Below are 15,581 nucleotides of genomic sequence, written 5' to 3'. Positions count from 1 at the left end.
TATGCAAGTTGAATGGCCCAATTTGGAGTTCGTATCAATTAGATATGAATTTTACAAGATTTGAGCCATTTAAATCATTTTTTATAATTATTAACGAATTATTGCACAATTACTATTTATTTTTACAAAGGAAAAAGGGGGCGCTGACATCATCAAGGGAGAGGCGCGTCGACAGGCGGACCCCACACGTCAGCGGCACAAGGGGACGGGCGCACGGTGGACTCGGTCCACCGCGGCTGGAGCGGCACCGTGGACGGCGGCACGGCAGGTGCACGGGCACGGCTCAGGCCAGCCCGGCCGAGCGACAGCGCGCAGCGGCGCGGCAACCGGCGGCGACGGCACACGCGGGCGACGGCAGCGCACGCGAGAGAGCGGAGACGCGGCGCGACAAGGGGAGGTGGCAGCCAGCTGCCCGGCACGGCCAGCAGCGGCGCGGGCGCATAGCGCGGCAGCGGTGACCCGGTTAGACGGCCCCCGGCGATGGCGGTGCGTCACGAGTAGGCCCGGGAGGCGGCCGACGAAGGGGAGGAAGAGGGAGAGGGAGGGGAGTGCTCACCGAGGGGCACGACGGCGAAAGGGGCGGCCGACGGCAATGACCGGCGGCGGCGGGGCTCCTCAGGAAGACGACGCGACGGAGCTTCGGCGACGGGCGTCGCTCGAAAGGGGCGGACGGGCTTGGCTGCACCATGGGATGGAAGGAGAGGTGTTAGGAGGGGAAGAGGTGGCTCACGGCGGCGTGAGTCGCCGGCCGGAGATGAGAAAAAACGGCGGATTCTCACATCGAGCGGAGAGGCCAGGGTTCCAACAGCGATTGGAGCCAGTAGAGTGGTGCCCGAGGGGCTGTGTGGTATGGCGGAGCCGGCGGAGGCAATAGTGTCGTGCAGAGTGCTTGGTAGTAGCGGCAGATTGTGACCGGAGGCGGCGAATGCGGCGGCGGCCTCGGGTTTGCCGTGGAGGTGGTTATTCGGTGGTGGAGAGGGGAAAATAGGCGGTGACCGGGCTTGCCCTTGAGACGGCGAAGCTGGTGGAGGTTGCCGCGTGTCACGCCGGCGGCTAGGACGGCGGTGATGTGCGGCTGGAGGCGGTACAGGCGGCGGTAGCTCAGCCTCGCGATCGCGATGGTGCTGCGGGGGTGAAAGGGGAGGACGAAGTGGATGCCGGGGCGTGGCATGACGCGACACAGCTTTTGGTGGCAGTGGTGCAGCACGGCAGAGGCGGGAGCGGCTGTGGCGGCCGGCTCGAGGGTCGCCGGCGATCGGCAGCGCGCGGGAGTGGCGCAGGGAGAGCGAGGGAGGCGACGGGAAGCTCGGGGAAGGAGGGAAAATGAGAGAGAGAGCTCCGGGGTTAGTTTTTATAGGCTCGGGGAGGGAGAAATCGTGGCCAGGATGGGCGGCAACGGGGCGGCAACGGCCGGCGTGGTGGAGTGGCGACGTGGGCACGTGGCGGGGGGGATCCGGCGCCCTTTTTTTGGGGGAAAGAGAGAGAAGAGGTGGAGGAGGTGGTGGGGATGCAGTTCCACCGCTTGGGCGCAAAGGAGGATGGCGGGGTGGCGCGTGGGGCGCAATGGCGGCATGGTGGCGGTTGGAGGTGGGCTGGAGGTGGGAGGAAGAGCTGACAGGTGGGGCCTTGGGTCCACCTGTCGGCCGGAGGGAGGGGGAGGCCGGTTTGGGGGGGAACAGACTTGGAGGGGGGAGCGAGCTAGGCCGGCCTGAGAGAAAGAAGCACGTGGGCCGCGGGAGAGAGAAGGAAGGTTGGGCCAAAAATGGCCCAAGGAAGGAAGGTGATTTGATTTGTTTTCTTTTTATTCTAATTGATTAAATGCACTTTGTGATGTTAAAATTACTTCTTGAGCTCCGAAAAATTCACGGAAAAATCCGGAGAGTATTTTAGGGCAGAAAGAATGTTACAAAATATTCTCGGCCAATGATTTTTAAAGGAAATTTTAATTTCCTCTATAATTTCACTTGATTAATTTGATTTAACTTTTATTTAATTTCTAAAATGCATTATTTAATGATTTTTAGTCCCGAACGAAAATCTGGGCGTTACAAATTCCAACCTCCCATTTGCTCTTCCACTCCCTAAAACTCTTACTCCATCGAAGAGAAACAAGATCGCGCTGCCACCGGGTGTCGAACACCTGGTGAGCGGGGGCTGTGCCGCCGCCACAGGGCTTCTCGGCCGGTGTGGGTGGCGGGGTGTGGAGAGAAGTTGCTGTTGCTGTTGTTGGAAGGAGCCGGGAGCCACTGAATGAGGAAGACCAGGTGTCGAACACCTACGAGCGTTGCCAACCGCTAGCCGCCCCTGTTTCGGCTGCACCACGCCGCGCGCCGTCGAACTCCGCCGTCTCGCCATCCCGTGGTAAGCCCTCGCGCCTATAGCAGTGCCTAGTCACCCTGAAGCTAGCGGCCCCCTCGACTTGGGGTGTGCGCCGCCGTAGCCATGCTGACTTCGTCCGCCACCACGCCATGGCTGAGCTCGCCATGGGGAGACCTCGTTCCAATGTAGCATCGGCGAGAATTTTCCTTTTCTATACTCCGTGTGAAACCTAGATGGTTAAATCGAGGTCGCCTGCACACGAATCAACCACCATTGCGCCGCCGCTGTTCTTGCGATCTCGGTGCCACCGAGCTCCATCGCGCCGCGCGTCGGATGGCCGCCGTGCCTCGCCGCTGCCGCCGGTGGGTTTCAGGTGATGCACCGCCACCTTTCCCCACCGCGGGCCGAGCCGTCCCGGCTCGAGCCGTCGGGCCGCTGCACGCCGTTACTCTGTTCGGTCGCGAGCGAGAGGTAGAAGATGATGGGGAAAAAGAAAGAACGAGAGATAGAAACCGTGTGGGACCCACATGTAGTTAGCGCACAGCAATCCTCCACCTAATGGTGATTAACCCACATAATGGCATGTGGGGACCCTGTTATTAAAATCTAAGAAAACTTAGTTATAGATTTTGTTACAAGGACTGGTTGACCCCCTTGTCAATAGGGCCGGTCCCACCTGTCAATGACACAGCTTGTTTTCCAAAAGACAATAAAACTGAGAAAAGAAATAGGGGGATGGCCCGCATGTCAACCACAGTGGGTTTTGGATAATGTTTCGGATTAAAAATAAATCAATTATAAACAGTACCATTTCACAATTATTGGTATTAATTCAAATTTGAATCTTTAAACTTACATAACTCACTCATTTTAACTAGGATTCGAATGAAACTTGAACCTAAATTCATCTAAAATCAAGATCTAATTGTTGGTACTACTTTCTCAATTTACTTTGTTCTGTTTGATTTTATTTGAATTCTAATCAAATCTTTCGCACGTAAATTTAGATTCCGAAGGAGTTGCTGAGTTAATCAAAGATCCGGGTCAGCAAATCTGTGAGCAAGGCAAGTTATCACTAATCTTTGAGCATGTTGGACCTATTGCGAACTTATTTTGATTTAAATAAAGTTTGCATGCTATTTATATGTGAATGTCCTACTTTGTTACATGCCATACCTTTGATATTGATTATCCATATAATCTTTGTAATGCATGATCTTTGATATTGATTATCCATATAATCTTTGTAATGCATGATCTTTGATATTGATTATCCATATAATCTTTGTAATGCATGATGTCGTGTGTCTTTAGTCAATATTTGACAAATGCTTAGCCCATGCTAATTTAGACCCATGCATATTCATATTTGTCAAAATGCTTTATGCTTGGGCAATTACCTTAGGGAAGGTAATTGACATACGACATGTGGAGACATGAGCGCCACATTGCCATGACAGTGATGAGATGATTTGTGAAAGAAAATTAAACTAAACAAATATTTTCGACTAGGACGGCTGGAGGACTTGGGTGGTGTCCGGTAAAGGCTAGTGCCATCCCTGGTCAATTAAGGACCGAGCCATGAAGTTAAACATGAAACGTCTCCAGTACAACCGTACTTCTGGAGTGGGTATAGACCTAACAGAGTAAATAGCCGAGTGGAGGTAGTATCCCTGCATATTGGTTTCTTTTAGGTGTGTGAAGTGACAAGCAGTTTGCTAGCGAATGCCCGGAATGGATGGCCAGTCCGCTGGCAGATGCCCGTTACGGATGGCTAGAGACTGACTTGACAAGACTACAAGAAGATACCCAAGAGAAGACAGCCGATATGGACTGGGTTCAACTACAAGAAGCAACGTTAGGAATGTGTGTGTTTTTCCCTTCCCGGGAGCGCCAGAACTCCTCTCACTGCTAGAAACTTATGACGCCTAAAGTGCATGAGGATATAAGTTCATGGAGCATATGCAAAAGTGAGGTAATTGAAAGGCTTTGCTGTGACGCGTCTCATGTGTTGGGACGAGGCTCATGTGTTGGGCAGTCGTGGAGTACGGGTAAAGTGTACATCCACTGCAGTGTGAGTAAACCAAATCTATTCGAATAGTCATGCTCATGGTTAATGAGCATCGGGACATGTATTACACTTGGCTAGACTCTAATTTCTTAATCTGATTGGATGGGATATGCATGATGATTTTTAGACTGGTGGATCAACTTCTCGAGAGGTGAGAAGGGGTAGACCCCAGAAAACCATGACGACCAGTGGCGGGAAGCTATCGTTGGGAACACAATGGATGGTGGACAGAACCATCATTGTTTAATGAACTATAGAGATAAAATTTGATCAGTTTATGCTAGGTGTTAGGCTTGTGAAAAGAATTGCAAAATTGGCTTTATGCAAATAAACCATTAGCCTTTCATTGAATATCCTCAATCATATGCATCATTGTTCTGGTGGCTTGCAGAGTACGGTTGGTACTCACTCTTGCTATTTACAAATTCCATCAGAAGCTGGTGATGATGTCTCGGATGACCCATATACTTACTACCACGAGGGTGAAGAAGATGGCGGCGCTTAGTAGGTCTTAGTTACGGTCGTTGCCTGTGGCAATGGCGTCGCCGCTACCTTGATTCTGCTCCTTATCTATTTCTGCTTTTGGTATGTATTCCGGACCGTTTGGTCCTATGTTCTAAGACTGCGTGCGGGCTTATGATGTAATAATTCGCGCTAGACAATCGCAATTGATATTCCAGCAATGTAATCATGAGTACCATACTACTTGATCCAGGGAAATGGTACTATTAACACGAGAGATTCCTGTTATAAAAACGGGGGTCTACATGGCGTGACCCAGCTGTCTCGGACAGAAGCCTAGGTACCCGAGGTAATGCAGGTTTCTCGAAGATTGTGTTAGGGAACCAACCAGCAACAAGACAACTGATAACACAAGACAAGGAGTAGATTTGTAATAATGTGAGCCCCTCCATGGACTATGAAAAGAAGGGGACAAGCTACGGATGAAGGGTTGGACTCTTTAGATCAGTATACTTCGCTTTGTAGCCTGAAAAGGCCTTCCTTGTACTCAGCTGATATAGGAAAGACAATGAAACCAACACAGGAGTAGGGTATTACACCTCCGGATGGCCTGAACCTGTATAATTCTTGTGTCTTTTGCTTGGCGGGGAGCTCGGGCTCCACAGATTCGCTCTTGCTTTGATCTCTTTCTACGCCGTACACCACAAACCCCCTGGTCGAATATTCACACTTGGGGAGGGGTCTCCACTCTCCGTTGTCCGAGGAATCGCTCCCTCGACAGATACTATTGAGAGAAAGCAAGAGCAGTATCCGTGCACTTCCGTAGAGGCAAACATGAGCCTCGGATACCCTATGCTGTGGACCAGGGCATTGCCAGTACTTATATTCCACACCACCAACCCCACTATGATACCCCTCCCCCCACGCGCACACACATCCCACCACCACCACCGCCAATATACCTCATAAAATCATGGCCCAACAAGCATTAGCTTTAGGCCCAGCTGTCCAGAAGCCTAGTACTGCTTCTGTGACTGCGCATACACAAAGGGACTAGCTATAATTTTGTCGATAAAGATGTAAATACAGTACAATCATAATGTAATTACATTGTAAGTTACATGTGATTGCAATAACTTTTAGAAATCCCCAGTAACATGCTATTTTTATGAAGCGGAGGTCACAAGACCGAATCTCCTCACCCGTGCGTACTATGATTTCTTTTCTTCCCAACTTACATCAATATTGAAGTAAATCTAATGATCTAAAATTATGTGAAATTTATATCATAGTTACATGCAAACTATAATATAATTACATTATAGTTATACTGCATTTACATTTGATAAATTTTGTAAGCGTATAACAAAATCGTCCACGAATCATGCGAGAGACTGAGAGAGGCTACAGGGGTGAGATATTAGTGGCGCATCAGACACGACTCCTTCTTGCTCTTTGGTATATACCATAGTTATTGAGACCGGACCGGCAATTGAATCGGCAAAGCCGTCGGTTCACTGGTTTATTGGTCTGATCGGTCGAGGTCCAAAGCGGTTCAGTACCTAATAAAGAAATAACTCCTTTGTTCCAAACATAAGGAAGCACATGGCTTGGTGGTTGGCATAGTTGCTTGTATGCCTGGGAAAGGCGGTTTTCTGCAAAATCAGGCGGTCCAGCCGGTCTATACCAGTTTGATTGCACAGGCGGTCTTTTAGATGAACCAGACCGGCAGAGGCGCTGGTTCCGGTTTTTTCCGGTCCGACCGCCAGTCCGGTTCGGTCTCAATAACTATGGCATCTTGGGGCAGGGCGGGATATGTAGAGGATACCTAGCTTGCAGCTCCTACTCGATCAGGATCAGTACTTCAGCTGTCGTGTCCTCGACGACCAGTTGCGCAGTCTCCTTGCAGAGATGGGGAACAACGGTTTTGGTGGCACTGAGGCCGGAGTAAGGAGCAAGCAAACAAGAGTGCCCTCAACCGGATCGGGTGCCGGCTTTCCCTACAAGAAACTGGCCCAGAGCAGCGCTGCTCCCTGTAGCAGAATTGCCAGATGGCTGGACTACCCGGGAGGGGAGCCGGAGGCGGGACGATTGAATTGTCACCCATCGAGTATTTGAGGGCGGGATATGTAGAGGATACCCAGCTTGCAGCTTCTACTCGATCAGGATCAGTACTTCAGCCGTCGTGTCCTTGACGACCAGTTGCGCAGTCTCCTTGCAGAGACGGGGAACAACGGTTTTAGTGGCACCGAGGCCGGAGCAGGGAGCAAGCAAACAAGAGTGCCCTCAACCGGATCGGGTCCTGGCTTTCCCTACAAGAAACTGGCCCAGAGCGGCACTACTGCCTGTAGCAGAATTGCCAGATGGCTGGACTACCCAGGAGGTGAGCAGGAGGCGGGATGATTGAATTGTCACCCATCAAGTATTCGAGTATATACCATAGTTACTGAGACCGGACCTCTCCTAAAATAAGTGTAGTCGTGGATATCCGTGTCCAACGTTTGACCGTCCGTCTTATTTAAAAATTTTATAATATTTTTTTAAAAAAATTAGTCACACATAAGGTATTATTCATGTTTTATCAGCTAATAACAATGAAAATACTGATCATAAAATAATTTCAAATAAGATGAACGGTCAAATATTGGACATGACCAAGGTAAAACTGCACTTATTTTAGGACAAAGGGAATAGATAACAAACTAAGGCTGTGTTCGCTAGAGAGTGTTCCCAACCGGTACAGTGCGCACGGAAAACAGAACGATTCATTAGCGCGTGATTAATTAAGTATTAGCTATTTATTTCAAAAATGGATCAATATAATTTTTTAAGCAACTTTCGTATATAATTTTTTTTTGCAAGAAATGCACCGTTTAGCAGTTTAAAAATTTTGCGCGTGGAAAACAAAGGAGATAAGTTGGGAAACCTGGGGTAAGAACATAGCCTAAGTAATTTTACAGTCCCTGAAAAAGTATCGGCAGGTACCACACTTTCTAGGGTCAAATCTAGTACCTCTAAGTACTACCTCGATATATAAAAAAATAGTATAAAATTTAGGTACCTCAAGTTACTTTTTAAGTACCATGAAATTTCTCTTATCTTTATTTTCTGACTTGGCGCTAATAGTTAGTTGTTTTTTAATTAAATTAGCATGTGTTGGCTTGCTTTATTGAAGACTCCCGAGGTTTGGTTTATGCCATCTCACTTGTGATATTTGTGCAATGTGCTTAAGGCCCTGTTTGGTTTATGGTACTAATGGATTAGTCCCTCCATTTTAGTCCCTAAGAATCCAAACATGGATGACTAAATGTGTATATTGGGACTAAAATCCATTAGTCCCTCGTAGAGGTACTTATAGGGACTAAAGTGACAGCCTCTCTCTTCTCTCTTCCTCGGTCCACGTGCCTTTAGTCCCTTTTAGTCTCTGGATCCAAACAGTAGGTACTAAAGTTTTTAGTCTAGGGATTAATTTTAGTCTAGTGACTAAATGATCCAAATAGGGCCTAAGTACGTGGATGTATATATCTGAAGTGTATGTGATCAATTGTGACTTATGTGGAATGTATGCAGGTGCATATGTGATCACCATTTTCTTAAGGGCGTGTGGTTTGTAATTCCATATATATATTAATGTGGTTTCCTTCCCTATTTCTTTGTATTTTTCCTTCAAGTTTTGATTTTTCTAATACAAATCCTTCTGGCCTCGTTCGGTTCGAGTGTAAAAGGCCGGGATCCCCGGCCCCTTCAGGGAAGCCCACCACGCGGGGAAAAAATCCCTCTGCTGACAAAAATCGCATTCGGTTCGGTCCGGGAAGGTGGGAATCCCGGCCCATTACCCCCCAAACCCTAGGGATATTGATCCACCACCCAGACCGGTGGAAAGCCACCACGCTCCACCCGAGAGGCGCAGGCGCCGTCTCTCCCCGTCGCGCGTCGGTGCCTCCCGCGCCGCTCTCCTCGTCCCGTTGCGCGCCGGCGCCTCCCACCGCATCCACCGGCGACGGTGCCTCCCACCGCATCCTCCTGCGCCGCTGCCTTCCACCGCATCCGCCCGCGTCGCCGCCTCCTCTCGGCTCTCGCTGTAGACACCGCCGCTGCCTCACATCGGATCTGCCGGAGCAGCCACTTGTAGACGCATCCGCGGCCGCCACTGACTTCCCCGGCACCCCCCGGCACCGCCTTCCTTCCTCCCAGTGCAGACATCTGGTGAGCCCCTTACTCCTCTCCCTGTCGCTGCTCGTGTGGATGAAGAAGCTTATGTTTTGCTGCCATCCCTCCATGCAAGATCCATTGGCAATTACTTCTCTGTTCAGTCACCTCTGTCCGGACACCGGGTCTTTCCCAACAAGAACCTCCTCGAGGAGCATCTTCTGCTACATCAGCTAGGTATGTCAAACACCATCCTTCTTCTGAACTCCACCGACGATTCAAGATGGCACATGCATGCTTGTCAATTATCAGCATTACAGACAACTAGTAGGGTGCCCGTGTGTTGCTACGGGGAATTTTGTTGATCACGGGGGATAAAGCCGTGAACTCCAGCATTCCAACATAATTTAATTAGTGTTTCAGAACTACTCGCTGACTCAAATTTAAGGAGCAGCAACAGTAATGCTCAAACTCGTTACATAAAATGACTTGTACGTTGGCAACATTAAGAGCCATAAACTGCACCGATCAGAATGTAACCAATTTTATGAAAGAAATAACTTCAGTCTTACAGAGAAACTGCATAGAGGAATACCACATTACAAAATATCGGTAGGGTTTGCCCTCCGTGCCGCCCGCTCGTATTCTGGCCTTCAAAGTATTCGTCATGATTTGGAGGAGACAATCATTGAAGTGAAAAAAAACTAACTTATTTCACCAGTTCTGGAAATGTTTTATTCAGTTTCCTGGTACTATCAATGCTAAGAGTTGTCTACCCTGGTTATCACTGATCCAGAAAAACATAGTACCATTAATCAACTCAAAAGGATTGTGTGATATTTTACTGAACAAATAGAATGCGCTTATTACATAATTGATATTTCAACCAAATGGACCGACAAATTTTACTGAACAAATAGAACGCTCTTGCTCAGTGCAGCATGCTCTGCAATGTCACCCCATTTTGCTTGCAAAATTACTAAAGCTTCCAAAAGAAGCAAGGTCTCCTGGTCAGTCCAGCTAGTACCACCAAAGCCTGGAATTTCTGCAGATTCCATAATGATGAAATCAGTTTGTGACATGCGTGCATCCAAATTTCCTTTGTCATAGTCTGTGTGGAAAGGTTTAAGAGAAAACAATCAGCATTCAGCTAAATAAATCATCAGACCTAAGAACTATGCTTCAGTACTTTTGTTAGGTAAAAAAATTAAAGAAGAAGAAAAAAGAACCATATAGAAGTATCATGTCACGCCCGGAATTTCTATCCAAAATTCCAAACGCTTACATGTGTGTGAACCCTCGTCCAGGAATCAGCCGAGGCACACAATAACAAATTGATAATAGAGTACAATTATTACTCTAATTAATAAGCGAATAAAATGTCATTACAGAGGTAGATAGTTCCTCTCAATCAATAAAGATCTAAGCAGCGGAAAAAAAAAATAAGATAAACGGCGCAGACGACTCCACTCCACAGGCAGCTTGACGAGGGCTACACCTAATCCTCCACACCATCAGCATCACTGTAGAACTCCTCCTATGATGAATGATTGCGAGGTGAGTATATGACATACTCAGCAAGCCACGCAGCAATTATGCAAGTGCACAGGATAACAAAGGATGGCATAGTAGGGTTTCATTTGCATAAACAGCATTTAATAGACATTTCAGAATTTAATAAAACAGTTAAGTAATAATTAAACATTATTAATCCAACGCTATACAACATACCCTGTTGCATAGGCCCAACCATTCTGAACAACCAATCCCGGCTGCACAGTTCTATCTCCAAACCAGGAATATACCATTCCAAACCAGGAGCTAATCAAATTATTACCAGTCATAGTATCTTTTATTATGATGAGAGGTGTGAGACTAATCACGAAAGACATTGTTAGACCCGCCCATAACCGCAGGCACGGCTATTTGAATAGTTTTACTCTGACCAGAGGTGTACCACTGTACCCACAAGACACAGCCTCACGACATGTCACCATGCGCCTTGATACCACCACGGTACCTCAGAAAGGAGCTGTGACAGTACCCCTCGCACAACACAATCCACCACAGCGCACCGTTCCTGGATCATAATCACCCCCTTATAAACAAGGCATGGACTCCCCAGCGACCCCCGTGGGCTTATCTCTGCCACTTCTCAGTCTGGTGCCCCGCAATGAACCATGCTATACAAAAGGTAAAGCCGTTGCCCACGCTGGCTTGTGGTTGGCACGGTTAATGTTTCACAACCGAAACTCGTGAACCGGTCCTTAATTGTCATGAGCACGACCATCAAAACCATGTGCTCACAACCCACCATTATCAGGTTTTAGTTGGCAAATTAATTAATTAACCAATCATGATTAACCATCATGAGTTATCATTAAGCCATCATTAAATAATAGTGAGTCATAAGTTATCCCAATAGTGTGCTAAAGTTTCTAAGCATGGCTAAGCAATCACATCTAATATCTAGCTGAACCGATATATAAAGCTCAACTAGTCAATTTATAATAACCCAAGGTATCAAGGAATAAAGTAATCAAGAACAAAAGGGCTATAACAAACAATAGGTTAATTCCACCCAATGACATTCGAAAATAAATGCAATAATTGAATAGAAATAATAGCTTTAAACGGGATCAACATGCTCAAAGGGTTGTTTGGGATCTGTGTGACTTGCCTTGCTGGCCTCGGAACTCCTCAAATTCTTATCCTGCGAAAACGGACTCTCCGGAAACGTCGGAATCTAAACAGAAAAGAGCAAAACACCAAAACAGCACATAAACAAGCATGAACAGTACATGTGGATATTTTTAACATGTAGATCTCAATTTTAGAAAAATTTAGAGACTTGAACCAACTAAATCCGAGCTAAGATGAATTAGTTATGAATTTTTAAAGATTAAATCGGATTAAAACACTTATATGGATTTTAATTGAATTATGACGCAATAATGAATTATTTTTGAAAAGGAAAAGAGAATTTATTGCGTCAGCGGCTAGGGTTTGCGGTGGATCGGGTGCACGGCGACGGTTCACGAGATTGGACGGCCGAGATCGATCCATCCAAAACGAACGGCCGAGATCGACCGGTCCACGGCCGAACCACGGCGGACGGCATCGATGACGTCGGCGATGACGTCATCTCCGGCGGCGACCGAACCGCGCGAGCTCGCCGGCGAACGACGGCGCGGCGGCGCGAACGGAGAGCACCTACGGGTAGCGGACGGCACGGCGAACTCACCGGTGACCAAAGAAGCGGCGGAAGAACAACGGACGGCGACAGCGGCGAAGAAGAAGCGGCGGCGACCTTCGGCTTGACGACGGCGACGGTGTTCCGGCGGTCGACAGCGACGGCGGAGGGGCGGACGAGGACGGCGACGCGACGGCGACCACGACGGCGGCCTTCCCGAGCGACGGCGACGACCGGAGCGACGGCGGCGCACGGCTGGAGCGACGGCGGCGACGGCGGCGCTAAAGCTACATGGTGCTAGAGCTCTACCGGCGACGAGAGGCGAAGGCGAGGGTGGCGACGGGTAGCGGAGACACCGGGGATCCTTTTATAGGGGCAAGGACACGGCGGCGAAGGCCCACGGCGGCCGGCGATGAGAAGGAAAGTCTAGGGTTCGGAGGAGAGAGACCGATCCGATTCGACCTCGAATCCACGAATTTCCAAACGATTTTAGCCGATGATTCCAAAAGAGAAAAGATAGAGGAGATCGAGAAGATCATTTCCCCTCTATCGATTTCATCGGAAACGGAAAGGATCGGCCGGATTTGGAAGGAGACGGCGGCGGCGCGGCGCTAGGGTTTCGGGCGGCGGCGGCGCGAGGAAGACGAAGAGTCCGACAGGTGGGCCCCACCTGTCAGCGAGCGGGAGCGCGCGCGCGAGCGGCGGCTCGGCTGCGGACTGGGCCGGCTTGGGCCAGAGAGAGAGAGAGAGAGGGTTTTGGGCCGACTTTCGGCCCAAAGCCAAAAGAGACTTTTTAAAACTTTTTCCAATTTAAATTATTCATGAAATGCAATTCCATTTATTAAAAATACTTCCTTAGCTCAAATAAATCCCAGAAAAATCTAGGAATTATAGAATTAAGCAAAGTATTTAATGAAATTTTATCTGGCCCCATTTTATATTGGAATTTATTATTTAAAATTAGATCTTCTCTTCTAGGCTTTTAAAATCATTTCTAATAATTCCAATTAAACAACAATTTATATATTTAGGATTTTTAGGGTGTGACATATCATCAGCTCCATATTGACCTTACCATGAAGCTACCTAAGCAAGAAACCAGGTGGGATCAGGTGAAGGGATGTGAATCAAATGGTTTTGCAGTTGATGGTTGTTTTCCAGAGTCAGGTAATAGACTAATAATAGAGTGTTGTTAATAGATTTGTTGTCAATGTCAGCTACCAGGTTAGATAAAGCAGAGTTCAGGCACTGGATAACTTGTCCGCTAGCATCCTGCATCCAAACTTGTAGAGTTGTAGGACACAACGACAATGCAAAAATCTTCGATTTTTCATTTCCTAGTATAAGTAGCACATAAAAAACCTGCAGTTGATCACAATACCTGTAATGGTGTATATAGGCCTTGCCAAAATCCCACCGAAAGTAATGTTTACTACTGTCCAAGAAAAAAAACACACGAAATGTTTGACTTGGAATATAAAAATTACAGAAAGAATGGAATTTAAGCAAGCATATTGTGGATGGTTAATTAGTCGCATAATATACCTTTTCTAATCTGTGAGGACCTCTCTATACACAATATTTTTTGTGTATGTTGCAGCCTGTTTAGACAATTCCTTTCCTTTCTTCTCATTGTCCTTCACGCCAGTACGCTTAGACTTTTTCTTTTGTTTCTTGTCTTCTACCGGCATCGATAGTATTTTTATGTTTGTTCTAGAGGTTGCTCTAGACAACACGACGTATAATTGACCATAAGAGAAGACAGGCTCCGGTAAGTAGACGCCTGCATTTGGAATTGTTTGACCCTGCGCCTTATTGATAGTCAATGCAAAGCTCAATCTAACCGGAAATTGCTTCCTCTTGAAGTGAAACGGGAACATATCATCATCAGAAGGACATAGAGGTATATGAGGAAGGAAAACTCTGTTCGCAACTACTATTGTGCATCGCAGCCATGGGCAAACCGAAGAGACTGGCACCTAAATACATCTGTTCGCAACTGAGCATGCAAGCTCCAACCTGTTTGGTTCTATAATGACTATAAGTGGTACTTTCAGATTCAGCATATGCAGAGACTTATAACAGCAGGCTAGTATCGGTCTGAAATTCATTTCCTATTGATCCCCAACGAGCAGAAAAGAGCAGGCTGGTACTTTCAGATTCAGCATATGCAGAGACTTAAACGCTACGACGGTGGCTGCGAGCGGAGAAGGGTGGTCGGCGATGAGGGGCTCGACCCCGTCGCAACTCCTCCCGAGCGGCACGAAGGGCGGAGGCGGAGCAGCGGCGGCAGGCGTAGTTCATATATGATATGGCTCAGCGAGGATTAAAACCTAAGTGATTTCCCTGAACATCACAACTGTAACGTCTAAGCAAGCATTTTGTCGAACACCTTTTGGGCATGGGGAGCATTAGCGTATTACCTGCAGCTTGCATTTATTTGCATTTATGTAGTTGCATCGGGCTAGCGAGGGAGCTCTAGTGGAAGAGAGCGGGATCGGCGACGAGGTGGAGTCCCAAGCTGTGCCAATGAGCACGGCGGCCTCAATCCCGAGCACCGCGGAGTAGCGCGGCGCGGCGATGGGGGCGCTGGCGGTGGAGGCGTGGCGGGGCGCGGCGAAGAGGTGGGAGGAGTGGCGTCGGCGGTTGGATAGCGAGCGCGAACGATGCAGGGGAGGAAAGCGGAGGGAGCGACCGAGGGAGGGGGCTGCGGCGACGTGGATCGAGGGGTTGAGGAGGGGAGATGCGGAGGGAGCGACCGAGAGAGGGGGAAGACGCGTGCGCTGATGCGGCGGCGTGTGGAGGGCGCGACGAGTGGTGCAAGCGCGATGGCACGGCGTAGGGGTATGGAGGCGGAGGCGGCGGCGGGGTGGGGGTGTGAGAGAGAGAGAGAGAGAGAGAGGAGGGGCACAACGACAGGGGGATTGGGGGGCGCCATTTTTCTCGCCCACTGCGGATCCGGAGAAGCGTCCGATCTCGATCTCTGATCCCACGGTTGATAGGTCACGCGTCTACGTTGGCTTCACCATCACCACTACGGATTTTTAAATAGTAGAGATTAGCTTCAAGATACATTTGTGGCGTGTCTAAGGTCTAAAGTTGCGGCTGTTAAGTGTTAATCCCCCCAACAAGCAGCATAATTTAACCCAACCTGAAGCCTTTATACCCGGCAAAACACTAAACAAACCTACCCTTCTAATTTCACACTCTTAATTAGGCTAGTTTTGGCTAATTAATTAGCTTAAAAGCTAGCTAACATTGCTATCGTCAGCTTTCAATGCAAGCCCTGCAGTGTAGTAAGTAGCTCACACGAATTTTCAGAGCGTGTTGTCTTAACTGGTTTTCTTGTATTGATAGGGTTGATATACATGAGATTGGGTGCTTTTG

At 48.2% G+C, this 15,581-nt stretch overlaps 1 pseudogene; it reads right to left on the bottom strand.

Annotated features, from left to right (window-relative positions):
- Positions 1-9,926: 9,926 nt before the first annotated feature.
- LOC127785475 (uncharacterized) lies at positions 9,927-15,132 on the bottom strand (annotated as a pseudogene).
- Positions 15,133-15,581: the final 449 nt, after the last annotated feature.

The sequence above is a fragment of the Oryza glaberrima genome, chromosome 9 (assembly GCF_000147395.1).
Source record: "Oryza glaberrima chromosome 9, OglaRS2, whole genome shotgun sequence".
Classification (NCBI taxonomy): Eukaryota; Viridiplantae; Streptophyta; class Magnoliopsida; order Poales; family Poaceae; genus Oryza; species Oryza glaberrima.
The sequence above is the reverse complement of the archived record's forward strand: the minus strand, read 5'-3'. Positions and strand labels throughout refer to the sequence as shown.